The sequence below is a fragment of the Arvicanthis niloticus genome, chromosome 8, assembly GCF_011762505.2.
Source record: "Arvicanthis niloticus isolate mArvNil1 chromosome 8, mArvNil1.pat.X, whole genome shotgun sequence".
NCBI lineage: Eukaryota > Metazoa > Chordata > Mammalia > Rodentia > Muridae > Arvicanthis > Arvicanthis niloticus.
In genome coordinates this window covers 13,129,643-13,146,003 of record NC_047665.1, presented here as the reverse complement: position 1 = coordinate 13,146,003, position 16,361 = coordinate 13,129,643, and the positions used below count along the sequence as shown (strand labels likewise).

The 16,361-nt window shown below is 44.4% G+C and overlaps 1 long non-coding RNA gene across 3 annotated transcripts in view; it reads right to left on the bottom strand.

Annotated features, from left to right (window-relative positions):
- Positions 1-3,476: 3,476 nt before the first annotated feature.
- LOC143443261 (uncharacterized) overlaps positions 3,477-16,361 on the bottom strand; it is an 85,863-nt gene continuing 72,978 nt past the window's right edge. For all 3 annotated transcript variants that reach the window (XR_013112067.1, XR_013112068.1, XR_013112069.1), the window contains 2 exons: positions 4,603-4,739; positions 3,477-4,189 (listed from right to left, as the gene is read on the bottom strand). This is a non-coding gene — a long non-coding RNA (uncharacterized LOC143443261). The remainder of the gene's footprint in view (positions 4,190-4,602; positions 4,740-16,361) is intronic.

Below are 16,361 nucleotides of genomic sequence, written 5' to 3'. Positions count from 1 at the left end.
CAATGTTTTATTCCAGATTTTGGAGGACACCAAAGAAGACCCATCAAAAAGAGAAGGGTGTAAAGAGGAATCACTGATGTTCCAGCAGGGTGACTCATCCCAGTCTTCTGAGAGTCTGCATAACACAAATCATAGCAGAGGTGAAACCAGAATGAGCTGTGGCCATGCCAACCCCAAGATGCATAACCAGCTCCCCATCCCCAAGGGGAAAGAACTTCCATGTGGGTACAGGGGAATCTTGGACAAGCAGGAGCCAGGTCTTGTAGACCCGAGAGCGTGTGGTGCAGGTAAAATTAGACCAAAAGTAGGAATGACCCACTGTCAACATAGGAGCCCTGAGGGGCACAAGCATTCATTGCGAAACAGAGAAATTGGCAACAAACAGCAGCCAGGTGTTGACCATACAGCTTTTGATCCACATCAAAGTACAACAAAAGGAATGGGCTGTGGCTGCTTTCTGAGTCCGGAAAAGAACCATCCTGTCAAGCACTTGGGAAATGACTACTTCTGGTCTTCAGCTGTTGCCCAGTGAGCTTCTGATCCCAGGTAGAAATTACCAGAATAGGTCATGGGGCAGGTGGCTCAGACCATCCTTGCACAGCATCCACAGCAGGACTTTCTAGAACAAGTCCCATCTGCCCAGACATGTTTCCCCCATGCCTCCTGGTAATAAACTTGTTTATTTTCCTACAAAGAAACTCTTTTCCTTCCTGGAGCTCTTCCTTCCCTGCTCATGGCTCCTTCCCAGATAGGAGCTGCTTCCTGGTTCATGCTCCTGCCTTTCAGCACAGTGGTTTCTGTCCTACAGTGATGGAGCAGGGGAAGGTCAGCATTGCTTCTGCCTCAGTGTAATTTATGAAGAGACAGGGCATGTGGGAAGAAGGCACAATAATTAATTGCTGTGAAGTTAGTATTATTCTTTCTGTCCTGACAGAGACAACAAATGGCTACATGTTTTTCAGAATGACCCAGCCATATAAAGACCTTACCTATGTCTGTGTCCCAATGTCTTCCTTTCACTGTCCCACCTTGATGATTTGTCACTGTACAGAATGTTGTACAGAGACAATAATCATAAACTGTCATTCCCAGGTCCAATGTAGGAGAATCTCTACCTGCATTTCTAGAACAGACATGGAGGTCACCTATCCCAGGAGCCCCTATTCACCTTGATGTGGGCTGAGCCCCTGTCATCATTATCTCAGCCTGGGTGATAGGGTAGTGACTGTCCATAGCCTGCCATCCCCTCTGACTGGAGCAGGGTCCGGAAAAGAACCTGCAGTGTGTGGACATGGGTGGTTACTGAGGGACTTGTCACACAGGCCTGCACAGTAACAGAGCAAAGCCTGCAGAGAAACTACAAACATCCCAGTGAGACCACTCTGTGCCCTCCCTGGAGACCTGGGTCCATACTGCCCATGCCATCACCTTGCTGATATGTGGACATGCAGCCCACATGATGCAGCACCAGTGTCACTCCACTTTTGCACAATGTCTGTCAGCTTGTAGATTGTTTTCTGGAGGAAGGTTTCTTTGTGGATAATTTGGAAACCTAAGTTCCTACTTTATGATCCTCCTTTATGGTAGAGATCAAAGTCTCCCAGCATCAGCTGTCTGTCAAAGTTCAACCTCCCCTCTTTCCTCCCATAATATCCTTTCAATTATGCACCCTCTGCCAAGTCCTGAATGAAACAACACATTCTTCATCTCCCACTTCTTCAGCAGATCTCAGCTACATTACTTTTTGCATTTTCTTCATATATTTGTTTACAGTGTAAAATGAAGTTTATACCACAAAATGTATATGTTATGTCAACTCATTAGTATAAAACAAACAAATGTAAAAACACCCAGAGTAACAATGCAGGGTTCTGTCAGATCCTCAAATCCCATGTGCTCCTCTGTCATCTACCCTCCCTCCTACAAAGAAAGCCACCTTGCTGTAGGAACCTTCTCCTCACATTTAAGAATAATCTTGATAATCCTGAGTTTGTCCTGCTCATCTCAGCAGCCTGGCTCGCTCATACTGTGTCTCTTCTCTGTCTGGCATCTCCCATTTAACATGGTAGCATAGGATGATGCAGCCTTGCTCAGTCAAGGATGGATGAGAGAACACTGCTTGGAAAATGCAGGTTTCATGTTATCCATGACCACAGAGAGCAGGAAGCTTATATACAGAGAGAAGAAGAAGGGTTGCCTCTTTGTTTCAAGAGTAGGACCTGTGTAGTGTCATGTCCTACCAACTGAAAGCCTACCTTGGAAACAGAGACTGTATTCAATAACTCTCAAAGGTTATGTTGACAAAAACCACCTAAATCCCATTAGGAAGCACAATGGGAACCTGCCCAGGGTCAGCCTGGATACTAAAGCTATCAGGCCTGCCTCAGTCCTTACTCACCAATGTCAGGTGCTCCAGCACCATAAGGAGCAACAGGCAACTACTGTGGGAGAACAACAGGGAACCCCCATCAGATCCTCCCATCCAGGAAACTGACCCAGCTTCAGGGACAAAGCTATTATTCCAAGAGCAGGTCTCAACTCTTTCAGCCTGCCCAGCCCCCCATCTCCAACCCAGAAAGCTGCTGTAGAGTGAAAAATTATGAAGATTATTTTATAAAATATATACAGGCTTTTCTTTAGACTTTTCTTTAAAGGGCATGGAAAATATAGAAAGTTTTTATGATCCCTAGACCTGAGCAAAAGAATGCAGGTTCACTAGTTCCAAGAAAACAGAACTAAATGTAAGATTTTGGGCCTTCACTGCCCTGGGATACATTCCACATCCTGGGAGGGGTACATTGTCCCTGAGTCAGAGGACACTTGCTAGATTAACATTCAAGTGAGAAAGGGAGGGATTAATTAACATTCCTTAGACCTCAGGGAAGAGAACCCACCTGTGGGTTGGGAAGGCCCAAAGCAGAAGACACATTCCTGACCACAAAGAAAAATGCAAGTCATCTAGGTGGGGCTGAGAAACTAGTAACCATGATGATAGGATGACAGGATGACAGGGCAACAACTGAGAAATAGTTGAGCAAGTGACAAGGCAAGACGACATGTTTGAGAGGAATGGGTATACAGAGTGTTTTCCACATGACCCTGACTCACTTAGGTTGGGTTCCTCTGGAATTCTCCACTATTTTTATGTTATATTTCCTTAGCAACCCCTCACCCCCTTCTCACTCCCCTGGTTTATGGCTTTCCCCTTTTAAAAAGCCCCTCAGCCAACCAGTCTTTGTCAATTCACCTCCTATGTGAGCAAATAAATTGACCATTGACCAGCCAAGTCTCCCTAATAAAGCCTCTGCTGATTGCATCCAGGTACAGTGTCTTGTGAGTTTTTGGGTGACCATGACTTCCTGAGACTTGAGTGAGGGTCTCCCGAGTTTGGGGATCTTCATTGTAACTGTAGCAAAATGATGGGGCCTGTGCTCACAGGCCATCAGAACATCAGAACAGAACAGATATACATATCATCATATGGAAGGGCCTTTGTATTAGGGCAAAAAAGGTGGCTTGCCTTTTATGCAGCACTTTTGGGAATGGGCTGAAACCCAGGAACACTGCACTGAGGACAGAGAAACTGTCTGACCCAAGTCCTGCTGAGCATCCTTCCCCTCTTAACTCAAAGACAGAAAGGAAGCTGGCATCAAACATCACAGAGCCTCCAGGAAGAGACAGAAGGAGACCACTGTAATACACCAGTGTCCACCTAGCAACCCTGGGGGGACCAGCATTCATTTACATACAGAGATATTGGAGACTAACAGCAACCAGGGTTTGACCATAAAAACCTTGACTCACATCAAATTACAAAGAAAGGAATGGGCTGTGGGTGCTTTCTGAGTCCCAAAGGGAACCATCAAGTCAACTACAGGAGAACTGACTGCTCCTGGTCTTCAGTTGCTGCCCAGTGAGCCTCTGACACCAGGTAGACCTCACCAGAATAGGTCAAGAAGCAGGTGGCTCAGACCATCCTTGCCTTCCCACACCAGGATTTTCTAGAAGATGTCCCATCTGGCCAGCCATTGTTTCCACAATGCCTCCTGTTAATAAACTTGTTTTTTTTCTTACAAAGAAACTCTTTTTCTTTCTGGAGCTCTTCCTTCTGTGATCATGACTCTTTCCCAGATAGGAGCTCTTTCCTGGTTCTTGCTCCTGTCTTTCAGTACAGATGTTTGCTTCTGTCCTACAATGATAGAGCAGGGGAAAGTCAGCATTGCTTTTACCTCAGTGCAGTTTATGGAGAGACAGGGCATGTGGGAAAGTGACTATGAGGTGTCACCCTCACAGAGTCCCATTGCTGTGCAGTTAGTATTAATCTTTTTGTCATGACAGAGACAACAAAACATTACTTGTTTTTGAGGATGAGACACCCTTGTGAAGACCCCACCCAGGTCTGTTGCCCAATGTCTTCCCTTCACTGTCCCACATTGATGTGTTACTGTATAGAATGGAGCACGAAGACAATAATCACAAACTTTCATTCCCAGATCCAAGGTAGGAGAATCTCTACCTGTATATCTAGAACAGACATAGAGATCACCTCTCCCAGAAGCCTCTACTCACCTTGATGCAGGCTAAGCCCCTATCACCACTTACCTAAGCTTGGGTGATAGGCAGTGACTATCCACAGTCCACATTCCTCTGACTAGAGCAGGAATAGAACCTGCAATGTGTAGCCATGGTTGGTTACTGAGGGCCATGTCACACAGGCAGGTCCAATAACACAGCAAAGCCTGCAGAGAAACCACAGACATCACATTGAGTCCACTCAGTGCGCTTCCTTGAGACCTAAATCTATGCTGTCCAGGCCATCACCTTGCTGACATGTGGACATGCAGCTCACGTGATGCTGTGTCCGTGCCACTGTGGTTTACACAATATCTGTCAGCTTGTAGATGGTTTTCTGTTGGAAGATTTCCATGCAGATCATTTGGAAACCTGCTTTCCTACTTTGAAATCCTTCAAGCTCTGAGGAGATCAAAGACCCTATCTGCCCCCATTGACTGTCAAATTTCAACCTCCCCTCTTTCCTCCCACATTTTTCTTTCAATTCTGCATCTCTCCCACAAAGCTCTGAATGAAACAAGCCATTTTTCGTCTCCCACTACTTCACCAGATCTCAACTCCACTTCTTTCATGTTCTTCACATATTTGTTTATAGTATAAAATAAAGCATAGCCAAACTTATATGTGATGTCAACTCATTAGTACAAAACAAACAAGTACACAAACACCCAGGGTAAACATGCAGGGTTCTGTCAACCCCTCAAAGCCCATGTGCTCCTCTGTCATCACCCCTCCTCCTGTAAAGGATGTCACCTTGCTTTAGGAACCTCCTCCTCACATTTAAGTAGCATCTTTATACCCTGAGCTTGTCCTGCTCATCTCAGCAGCCTGGCTCACTCATCCTGTGTCTCCTCTCTGTCTGGCATCTTCCACTTCACATTGTAGCATAGGATGATGCAGCCTTGCTCAGTAGAGCCACATCTGAGTCATTTGTATTAAGTAGTTTCAAATTATTTTAATGGGTCCAGATTTCTCTATTCATTACAATGTTGACAGATGTTCACATACCACATTTAATTGCTGTGACTCCCCTGGAATCTGCTTCCTCCATGCCTGATGCTATAAATAGCTTGTACAGCTTTGGGCTCCAGCTCCAGTGTACAAAGTTTTCCACTAGCATATGAGGGGACTCATTTTGTGTCCCTCTGAAACCTCTTTCCCAATATCATCCACTTTAGTAATTTTAGTATTAGCTGATGTGGTCTGGGACTTTATTATGTTTGGTGCCTGTTTATATTTCGGTTTTATTACATGCAGCTGAGCCATTCTCCCACTCTTAACAGCCTTTCTCTTCATTGATTTATAGGAACGTATATTCTGGATGTGAGTATTTATTGGTTGTACATCTTGGGAGGAAATTACTGTATGCCAAGCACTTTCCCCTGGAAATCGAGTTGCACATGGCTGTGAGCCTCCATTCGAGTGTTGGGACTCGATTCCTGTTCCTCTCCTAGGCAGCCAGTTCTTTTAACTACTGAGCTACCTCTCCAGGCCCACAGGTCCTAACATTGTATGGGAGGACATTAACTAGTTCCTTTCTCAAAATAATTTCATTTTCCACTATATTTTTGTATAGCTGCCAAATTCCTAAAAGAAAAAACCTTAATTTTTACCCTGATATTACTGAATCTGAAAATAGTATATTGAATTTTAATTTTCATCAGGTTAGAATACATTTTGATTCCAATAACCAGTACCATTATAAGATCGATTATTTTAAACTGTGAAGACAATGCTACTCTGTTAGTTTAGGACTATTAAATGTATCTTTTTGTAATCATGCATAACTTTACCTTCAAGGCCTTTCTACTTGTATTAGATATTTTTCTAAATGCTAGTCATGTTTTAAAATTCTGACTACTAAACCAGTATTTTTTTGTTTTTGTTTATTTGATTTGCTTTCCTTAAGACTAAAATAGAAAGTTGGGTGGGTAGTGAGGGAGAATTTTTGGGAAAAAAAGAATAGGAACAAAATATGTTGTAAGAAATACTTAAAAACTGAACAAACAATACTTGGGAAAATAAAACCAGATGTGTTAGTAGACCCTGGTCAAATGAAGACAACTAAGATTTCTTTTTGATATATGGAAAAACATTGGATGGCTGCATATTAAACAGCTAACCAGCTACTGTACTCACTTCTCAGAGCTTGCCTCTCTGTTCATTTTCTTATAGATTCTTCTGTTAGGAACGGCATGTGCTATCCCTGCTCCACCCCACTTCAACTGAAACTCCATTCCCTGATGTAAAATGCGCTTGGAACATAATTTAGGAGCATGGAACCTTCTAATTAGAACGATACCCATGTACATAGACATAGAGAACTTCTATGTGTTCTATCATCTATGTGTCGTGGACGTTTGTGTGATATGTGTATTTGTGTATATGGTGTGTGTGTGTTTGTGTGTATGTGTGTGTGAACACCTTTCTCTTTTTCTTCCTTCTATCAGGTGAGTGTATAAATACAAGAGACCCATCTGCAAACCAGGAAGAGAGTCTTCACAACCAAATAATGTTGTATGCAACTCTTCCCTAAATTCACATGGCCTTGCACAGGTGCTCAAGTGTATAGTCAGGAAAGACAAGAGAAGGGGACCTCCATATTGCATAGATGTATGTGGAGGACATCAACCTCCCTGGCTACTAACTTTTCTAGTCATCTTGGCAAGGAGAAACACCGGTACCTCTGTGGGTAACCACTGACCACTGCATTCTAAGTTAACCCTATACACTCATTGATTCCCAGCATGGATCCTGTCAGTGTGTGTCACAAGGACCTTAGGAAGAAGGGTAGATGCTAAGTCTCCCCCTGGGAAGAAATTTTATTGCCACCTAACTGGTAAGCTTTTATTTCCTGTTCACGGGGTGGAAGGTGCTTATTCAGCACATATTTAAGGCTCTAGGTTATCAGGCCCTGTTGTTACCACATCCAACTGTACCTGCCAATATAATGCTGTGATCAGATCCAGCTGGAGAGACCCTCTGTGCCACACATAATATGTTGGGGATCTGACCTCACCACACCACACACTAAACCACCACCATCCATGAACATCTGTGGAGAGGTGACTTGATGGCCAGGACAAGGTCACACAGTTTGATGTCCCTTTCTGAAATACTGTTCTCATTGCTTAGTGAACTGAACAAACCATCTGTGGGAAGATGTGGTAAACCTGTTCCCCCTGTAGACAGCTGACCTTCTCAATGTGGCTCACCAGATCTAGCAATTTACAGAACCTTGAAGATATGTTTTCTGGTGTGGCACAGCTTCATGACTGTGATGATTTGTATATGCTTAGCCAGGGAGAGGCAATATTGGGAGGTGTAGCCTTGTGTCACTGTGGGTGAGGGCTTAAGACCTGTTCTTGCTTTGATGATAATGGACTGAACCTCTGAATCTGTAAGGCAGCCCCAAATATGTGTGTCTTTTGTAAGAGTTGCCTTGGTCATGGTGTCTGCTCACAGCAATAAAACCCTAACTAAGACGATGAAGTCTGGATCCTTCAGAAATTTAAGGATTTCAATTTTAGTCAAGTTGAGTGAGTCATTTTTGTCACCCCTTTCCAGGGTCCTGAACGTGAACATCACCTCCTTGTGAAGGTGGCACAGATCTTGAAAGCTGCTCAGTGGAGGGTCCTGAGGATAACAAGATGATCAGAAAGGGTCACATTTTCAGAGGACCTGCCCTCCAGGTCCAGCTGCATCCTTACTAAAAGCAAGCCTAGCCTTAAGAAGAACATTTTGTGCTAGCCCAAGGTCATTTTCATATCTGAAGCCTACTTCCTTGTTCTAGCCTAAGTTTTAGATTCCTGCCTGAAGTTCCTTCTTTTTTGTAGCCTAATATCAGATTCCTGCCTGAAGCCTACTTCCTTGTCCTTGCCTAAAGCTTGGGCTAGGACAGGGAAGTTGGCTCAGATATTTTGGTCCTCTTGATAAGCCCTTAGAAACAGTGAACAAGGGAGTATTCATGTAATTGTGTTTAATGCCTTGCTTGTTCTTTGACTATTTGTGTTTATTGTCTTGCTTGTTCCTTGACTATTTGCATCTATTGTATTGCTAGACACCCAACCTAGAACTGACCTTAATATATGCATGTAAATAAAATGGTATGAAAGCAAAAAAAAAAAAAAAAAAAAAAGTGGGGGGGGATGGGATAGGAGGTTCAAGGAAGGGAAAGCATGGAAAGGGGATGACATCTAAAATGTAAAATAAATTATATATATATAAAAAAAAAAACCAGAATGACATTTTGCCATTTCCCAGAAAATAAGTGGAAAGACAGATAACGTTATATGTCACAAGCCAAGTCTCTAAAGACAACTGTGGTGTGTTTTCTGTCCCTTCAGAATCTGCACGTTTGGAGGAACCTGAATATAAAAAGGGGACATGAAAGAGGGCAGGGCTCTGCTTCCCTGGAATTGCCCACATGGCATGAGTCCTCTAGGGGGCTGAATGTCTCAGTCACCACAGATTGTCTAGGAAGTGTGTTGCAGGTAATTTTAAACCACAATACATGCTTTCCCAGGACTGGGGCCCACATTCTACCTCTGGTCCAAGATCGGCTGCCATTGGTCCCACTCCTAACTTGTCCCTTACTTCTGGCTTAGCTTAACCAATGGTGTACATCTGATACTAAAATCTGGTTCTCTAATTGGTTCTTGATTTGGTCAGTGAAGAAGGTAGCAACAAACTGCTAGGCAGAGGGTAAAGGTGGGGCCTCGAGGTCCCAGGAGGAAAAGGGGGATGAGAGAAAAACAGAGAGGGGGTTTTGGAGCCACACATTGGGAGGAGTAGAAATAGAAAGCAGTGCTTATGGAAGTCCTTGGGGTACGAGGGCCTGTGGCCTTCACCCCAGGCAGGTGGTTCTCAGATGCTAGCTAATAGCTGATAAGGTTGGGACAAGAGATTCATTCAGTGCCTGGCAGTTGTGCTAGTAGGCAAATTCTAAAAGAGTAAGGCTGAGTGTGGGTTTTTATCTGTGAATTCAAAGGTCTCTGGTGGGGCTGGTAATGTGGCTCCCAGGCAAAAGCAGCAGCTGAAAGTTTGGTAGAGCCAAGCAAAGAGGAACAGGCAAGTCGGGAGTGGGAGCTGATGGTAGCTCAACTCAGAGATAAGTCAGGAGCAGAGGCCACAGTCCCTGGCAAAAGAACAAGCATGCTTCTGAAATTACAACAGGAGGACTACACAGTGTCCTGCATGCTTCAGAATCTAAACTTCTGCAGCTCAGAGGCTTCCATTAGCCAGGCAGTGGGAAGAGAGGGTCGGTGTCTACAACCCAACCAAAGTGACTCAGACAAGCTGGAAAGGCAGGGTGAGGACCCTCCTCACTAGCAAGACTGATATGGGTGGTCCTCTTCTCTCCTCTCAGGGAAGCTCCTTTCCCCCACCTCTCTGGGAGGTTGTTCTCTCTCCACCTGGGTTCACAGAATGTAAAGAACATTGTCACATGATCCTCAGGACAATCAAACTCTGTTCCCCCATTGAGAAACATCCCCAGTGTCTGGAATCCATCTTATAACACAGGTCCAGGCCTCTTCATTTTCAAACACTGTGTTCTGGGGACTCTCCTTGCTGCTGCTCAGTGTTTGACAGGAGTAAAGCTGTCCTTACAGAAGACGTCTCAGGGGCCTGCCTTACTCTCCTCATGCTCTAGTGTGCCTAGAGATTCTCCTGAATCTCCTTTTATTCTTTTATTGTCTTACTTGCACTCTTTGTGTCAGCACAAGGTCTAAACCACATTGCCATCTTTCGATTGGAGCACTCTGTCTCTTACTGCCACCTGCTGTGTGAAACAGTGTAGTGCAAGATGAAAGAATTAAAAACAACAACAACAAGAAAAAAAAAAACAAAAAATTAAAAAAAAAAAAAAGAACAACCGAGAAAGAAAAAGGTGTCCAGAAAGCCTTACCACCAGAGTCACTGAAGATGGAAGATACATTTTCCTCTGAGTGTAGAAGCCAAAGTGACACACACACACACTGCAAGATCTCAAGATGCCATGACACTACCCAGATAGGAGCAATAAACATTTTGTTCCATTTCTTGGATACATCTAGAGCAACCTTCAGGCTGGCAAACCTTCCTGCATGACACTAGGGCCTGGCATACAGTAGAGTTAATGTGTATGGACCATCCAAAGCAACAGGAACTGTCACTATGCCCCTAGGTATGCCCTGATAGCTGCTTATATTCCTGGGGTCACACAATGTCATCCAAGACTGCTTCCAGGGTGCTTGCCCCTAAATTTGAATACCCCAGCAAGATCCATGTATTAAATTCATTGCCAGGCAAACAGGTGACTGTGGACTCTGAGGAAAGACTCTCTACCAGACTTGGCTCTGAGAAAGGGGTTCTGAGTATGGAATCTGCAGACCAACACCATCTCAGACTGCCTTCTGTCAGGGCAGAGAATAGGACTCAAATGTGTGTATGTTGAGAAGTGGGCATTACTAGGAGACCTGGTTCTTACTCTGTTGCTCTTTAATTGTTGGGAGGAATATGAATTCTTTGCTTGTGGGCAGATATCTGGGTTTCATCAGAAAAGATGAACCTGGAAACAATACCACCTGGATGTTGTTGCATAATAGAATTTTTTTTTTTTTTTTTTTTTGGTTATTCGAGACAGGGTTTCTCTGTATAGGCCCGGCTGTCCTGGAACTCACTTTGTAGACCAGGCTGGCCTCGAACTCAGAAATCCGCCTGCCTCTGCCTCCCAAGTGCTGGGATTAAAGGCGTGTGCCAACACTGCCCAATAGAATTTTTCAACACATAAGAGTTGAGTCTCCCGGTCCCTTTGCAAACATATCTCTGGTGTACCTGGCATTGCCAGCACAGAATGCTTGATTCAAATCCACAGCCACACTTTTAGATGAGGAAGTCAGGAGGGAAATGAATCAGCTACAGAAGGCTAGATACAGACCTGAAATGAAAGAGACCCTGGGTGAGTCCTTTTCTGATCTGGACTTTTTTTTTTTTTTTTTTTTTTTTTTTTTTTTTTTTTTGATAAATGTGGCACAGGAAGGAAGACCAGTCTCTTCCAGAGCATGAAAAGATGGTGGGCTCCTTCCAACCCAGAGCAGAGAACTGGGGTTCCCCAGAGCTATGCTACCTTTCCAGGTCCAAAGGACTAAAAGAAACCCTGAGGATGAGGGTGACCAGAGGCATGGTGATCCCTATATGAGGACACTCCAAGTGTGGCTTACATCCTGGCTCCACTGCAGCCTGACAGCTGACTTCCTCGGCCTATGCTCATGAAGATGAGGTACAGCCTAGGTAAGTCCTAGCCTCTTTTTATGACAGTTAAGAAATAATCGGGCTTGCAGGGAATGGAATAGCCACTGACACAAAAGTAGAGACAGGAATAATTAGCATTTGGATGAGTGCATAGCCTGCTGCAACAGCTGTTAGTGCCACCACATCTCCCAGAGCAGCTAGGACCAGGGTCTAGTGACCAGCCTTCATGCATCTCAGGTAGACAACCTCTGTGCAGGGTTTTGTCCCTGGCATGTACCAGACGACAGCACCCACCACTTGTCAAAGAGCCTCCTGGTCTTTCTTAGTTACTAGTCAGCAAATAAGTCACCAGAATGGTACTTCCCAAGTTACATCTATGGCAGAATGATCTGGCCAGGCCTGTTCCCACCTCCTTATCTCAGCTTTCATTAAGACTAGTCATATTGCATGTCAGGAGAGAGGCAGAGGCTGGCTTCACTCCTCCCTCCTGAGTGAAAAGAAAGATATATAATTCTTAAAAGAACCTCCATAAAATCTGATTCCCTAAACTGAGCTCACATGTCCAGGAAGCCAGCTCTTTGAGGATTGCAGAGAAAATGCAGCTGGCCCCACCCCAACATCTAGTAGTTGCAAAAATGCAAAACACACTCCACACTTTCAAAAACAGCTTATCTAGGGAGAACAGATAACAACCCCACCCTGCCTCTCCAAAACCCCTTCCCCACTTCCTGATCACTAACTGCAAAACTCCAGCTTCACATGCAGGTAAATCATCTCGACTTGACATGCTCTGCTGTCCTCCAGCTGCACGTACTATCCTAAGATCCACACCCTCCATCCACATGATGTACTAGAAATCAGGCCGATTACACACAGCAATGGGGGCAGCCAGCACCCTGGTGGTTCACTGGACTCTGATGGACACCTCCACGTCTGCACTACATACTAATAGCTTCCAGTGTATATGGGGTATCTGCGAGGGAGACACCAGCAAGGCCTGATGCCTAACACTTTGTGACCTCCACTCTCCCATGCTGCTCAACCAAATTCAATGATAATTTTCCCACAGGGTTAGACACACTCTTCTAGATCCTCATGAAATCTTTAAAGTGTCTGGACTCAAGGAGAACACACCAGAGTGGCCATACCACTTAATACACTGGATAACAGATATAACTGGACCATGCTAACTCCCAGCTGCTTTCTGAAAAAAACAAGCTAGCTATCAGACCCCGAACCCCATGCCCTGACAAAGCTGCTCATGTATTGACTGCCATATTCAGACCGTTCTGGAAACTCTTCATCATACACATCACATACACCGATGTTTAGATGGCCCAGAAGCTTAATTGATTGATGCCAGTTTCAGTCCTGTTGTCTGTGTCATTTTTGTCAACCTTTTTCAGGATCTTGACAGAAGCCCACACCTCTTTGTGGAGGTGGCACAGCCATGTAAAACTGCCTTTGCCAAGGATCCTGAGGTGACCCAACAGGGTTACACTTTCAGAGATCCTGGCCTCCAGGTCCAGCTGCATCCTCACCCACTGTCTTCACTTGCCTGCAAGTTGCTTTACAATTTCCATCCTAACACAAGCTGACAAAACAATGAGATGAAAACCATGATATCACACACAAGAGAAGCATGTCAGCAAGAAGATTTACAGCTCTCAATTCCCAAATGGAAAAGTTGGAGAATGGTGAGAGGGTCCTACAGTGCACTTCAGGGTCACAGAAGAATAACAATGAATACAACCCCAAGGCAGTACACATATATGTGTGTGTTTGTGTGTGTGTTTGTGTGTGTGTGTGTGTGTGTGTGTGTGTGTGTGTATAAAATGCTTGAATAGGTTAATAAGAAGCAATGAAATAGAAAAGTTAATCAAAAATAAATCAACAAACAATTCCAAGGTCAGACACATACATAAAGCAAATTCTACCAGACATTTAATGAACACCAATATTCCTAAAATAATTTCATAAAATAGAAGGGAAGGGACACTTTCCGATGTGTTCTGGAAGCCAATGTTACACTATAAACAAACCCAGACAAACAGAAAGCTGGCTGCTTCAGTGGGTAGAGCTGCTGACGACCAGACCTGATGACTGAAGTTTTATTCCAGGAGCCCACATGGTGTATGGAGAGAAATGGCTTCACAAATTGTCCGCTGACAGTCACACTTGTGCACACATACCTATACAATTAAAACTACAATAAACCAAATACTAAGCCAATATTTTCATTTAAAAGATGCAACAAACCTAAACTAGAGCCCTTGATACTTCACACTAGTTGAACAACACATTTAAAAGCTCATGTTCACCATCAGTTCACTCGTGAATATACGGTGAGTTTGAAATGCACAGAAGTGTGTATGTGAAGACTATACAGGATAAAAACATGCCTAGCCTTAAGAATGACATATAGCCATTTTCCAGAAAATAGGTAGAACCAAGGATAACACTACATTTAACAAGCCAAGTCTCCAAAAACAAATATGGTGTTCTCATTCCTATGCAGAATCTGCTTGTTTGGAGAAGCTTGGGCCTAACATGGGGACATGAAAGAAGACAGGGCTCTGCTTCCTTGTGATGGCGCACAAGGGTTGTGCTGGGCCAGGTCCTGGGTGTCGCAGTCACCAGAGACTGTCCACTGTGGGCTGCAGGGTCCTGGGAGGTTCAGAAGCCAGACTCCTGCAGCCCAGAGGCCTCCATTAACTAAGCAGTGGGAAGACAATGTCAGTGCCTTCAACCCAATGAAAGTGGTTCCGACAAGCCGAGAAGGCAAGGTGAGGGACCCACATCATTAGCAAGACTGGAAAGACTAGGCTGTACCTGAGTGTTGGAAGAGTAGGCAGGCGCTGCTCTCCTGAAATGGCATGCACCGCCCAAGTTCACTTTCTCTGCCACCGGAGTCCTAGTGAAACCTTAACCTTAGATATAGCAGCCAGGCTACCAACTGTCTCAGCCACCTGACACCAACTGTAACTCTCAGTCTAGGACCTCACTGGTCACATGGCCAGAACTTGGCCAATCAGACTGGCTAGCGAATCGGGACTCTCCTGACTGGTCATGTTGAGGTCATGGGACTCCTGCTTTCTAGTGAGAAGAGACACATCCAGACCACAGGTGGACAATCCTATTACCTCAGAGTTAAGGAAAGCATGCTCTCTGCTCCTTTTCCAGAGCTGTGCCAGCTAGGGCGCACCTCCCCCACCCCACTGCCTCTGTCCACAGGAGAACTCGCCATTGCACTTCCTTTCTCAGGTCCTGAAATACAGACTTGTTTCTGAAGGTCAGATTTTGGGTTTACTCCCGGCTGTGGGTCCCCCTGAGAACCAGGTACTTCAGTCAGGTGTTCAGTCAGATATCAATCCCTGGGGATCACCTACTGGTGCAGAGGTCAACACGACTAATGAATGTTCCTGTCTTCAGGAAACTCGCAGTCTAAAAGAAAATGTGAGTCTCTTTCAAGCAGAGTCTGTGTCTACAGTCTGTTCTGTCCTTTACCTCAGAGAGGGGGCTCTTCCTTAATGCCTGTGCTTCCATGTGAGTTAATACCATGAACTAGTGAACTCCAAAGGTGCACCATAAAATTGTCATGGCTTGTGATATTTGATTTTACTCTCAAGATAACTTAAAATTAGACAGTATTTTCCACTGTCTTTTCCCATCATTTCTTTCACTGCTTTAGTGATGGATCATTTTAATCCAGATTTTTTTTTCTCAGCTTTTGCAACTTTCCCAAATGTTTCATGATTTCTCTGTTTTTCTGGAAAAAATTCAATCACTTACTATCTAGCCCACACAGTCCCTGTGCACCTTCTAGTTTCCTTCAAAACTTCAATTCTAGGTTTTGTCTAAATTAATGATTTCATATATTTTTGAGAACACCAAATAGGAGAATTGTGTCTACTTCAGTCATGATCCTAGCCCTCAGGTTCTCCTATTCCCCATCCAGCTCATGACTTCTTTATTGTTGTGTGTGTGTGTGTGTGTGTGTGTGTGTGTGGGGGTGGGTGGGTGTTAAGTACAGGGTCTGACCTTCCAGTTCTGGGAGACAACAAAAAACAATAGTGACAGCCCGTCTTATTTACAGAGACTGGTGAGCTTGGATCTATCACACAAAGAGAGCTTTCATGGGCATCAGGATTGTTTTAACTGTGGCTCCTCGGATAATCATCAAGTGAAGTGTGATAACTCTTCTTAAGTCAGGTATACACTTGGGCACATAAATGTGTCTTGGGGTTCTGAGATACCAGGCCCCAGTGTCTGTCAGATAAATGATTCATAATCCACACACCAATCTAGACTCAGCAGAAAGGCAATCTCTCATCCTTGGAAGATCCAAACCCAGAAACGGAGCTGCTATTGTTGGCTACAGAGAGAATGCTGGAAAAGGCATTCTTCCTCAGTTTCTCTGGTTTCTGGAACTTTCCAGTGATGAAGTTACCAGTCATGAAGGTGACTTCTCCAGGGAAGCTTTACTCAGCTTCCACAGGGACCAGCCATCCTTACCATGATGTTATCAAAATATGGCAGTGCCACAGAGAGAATGA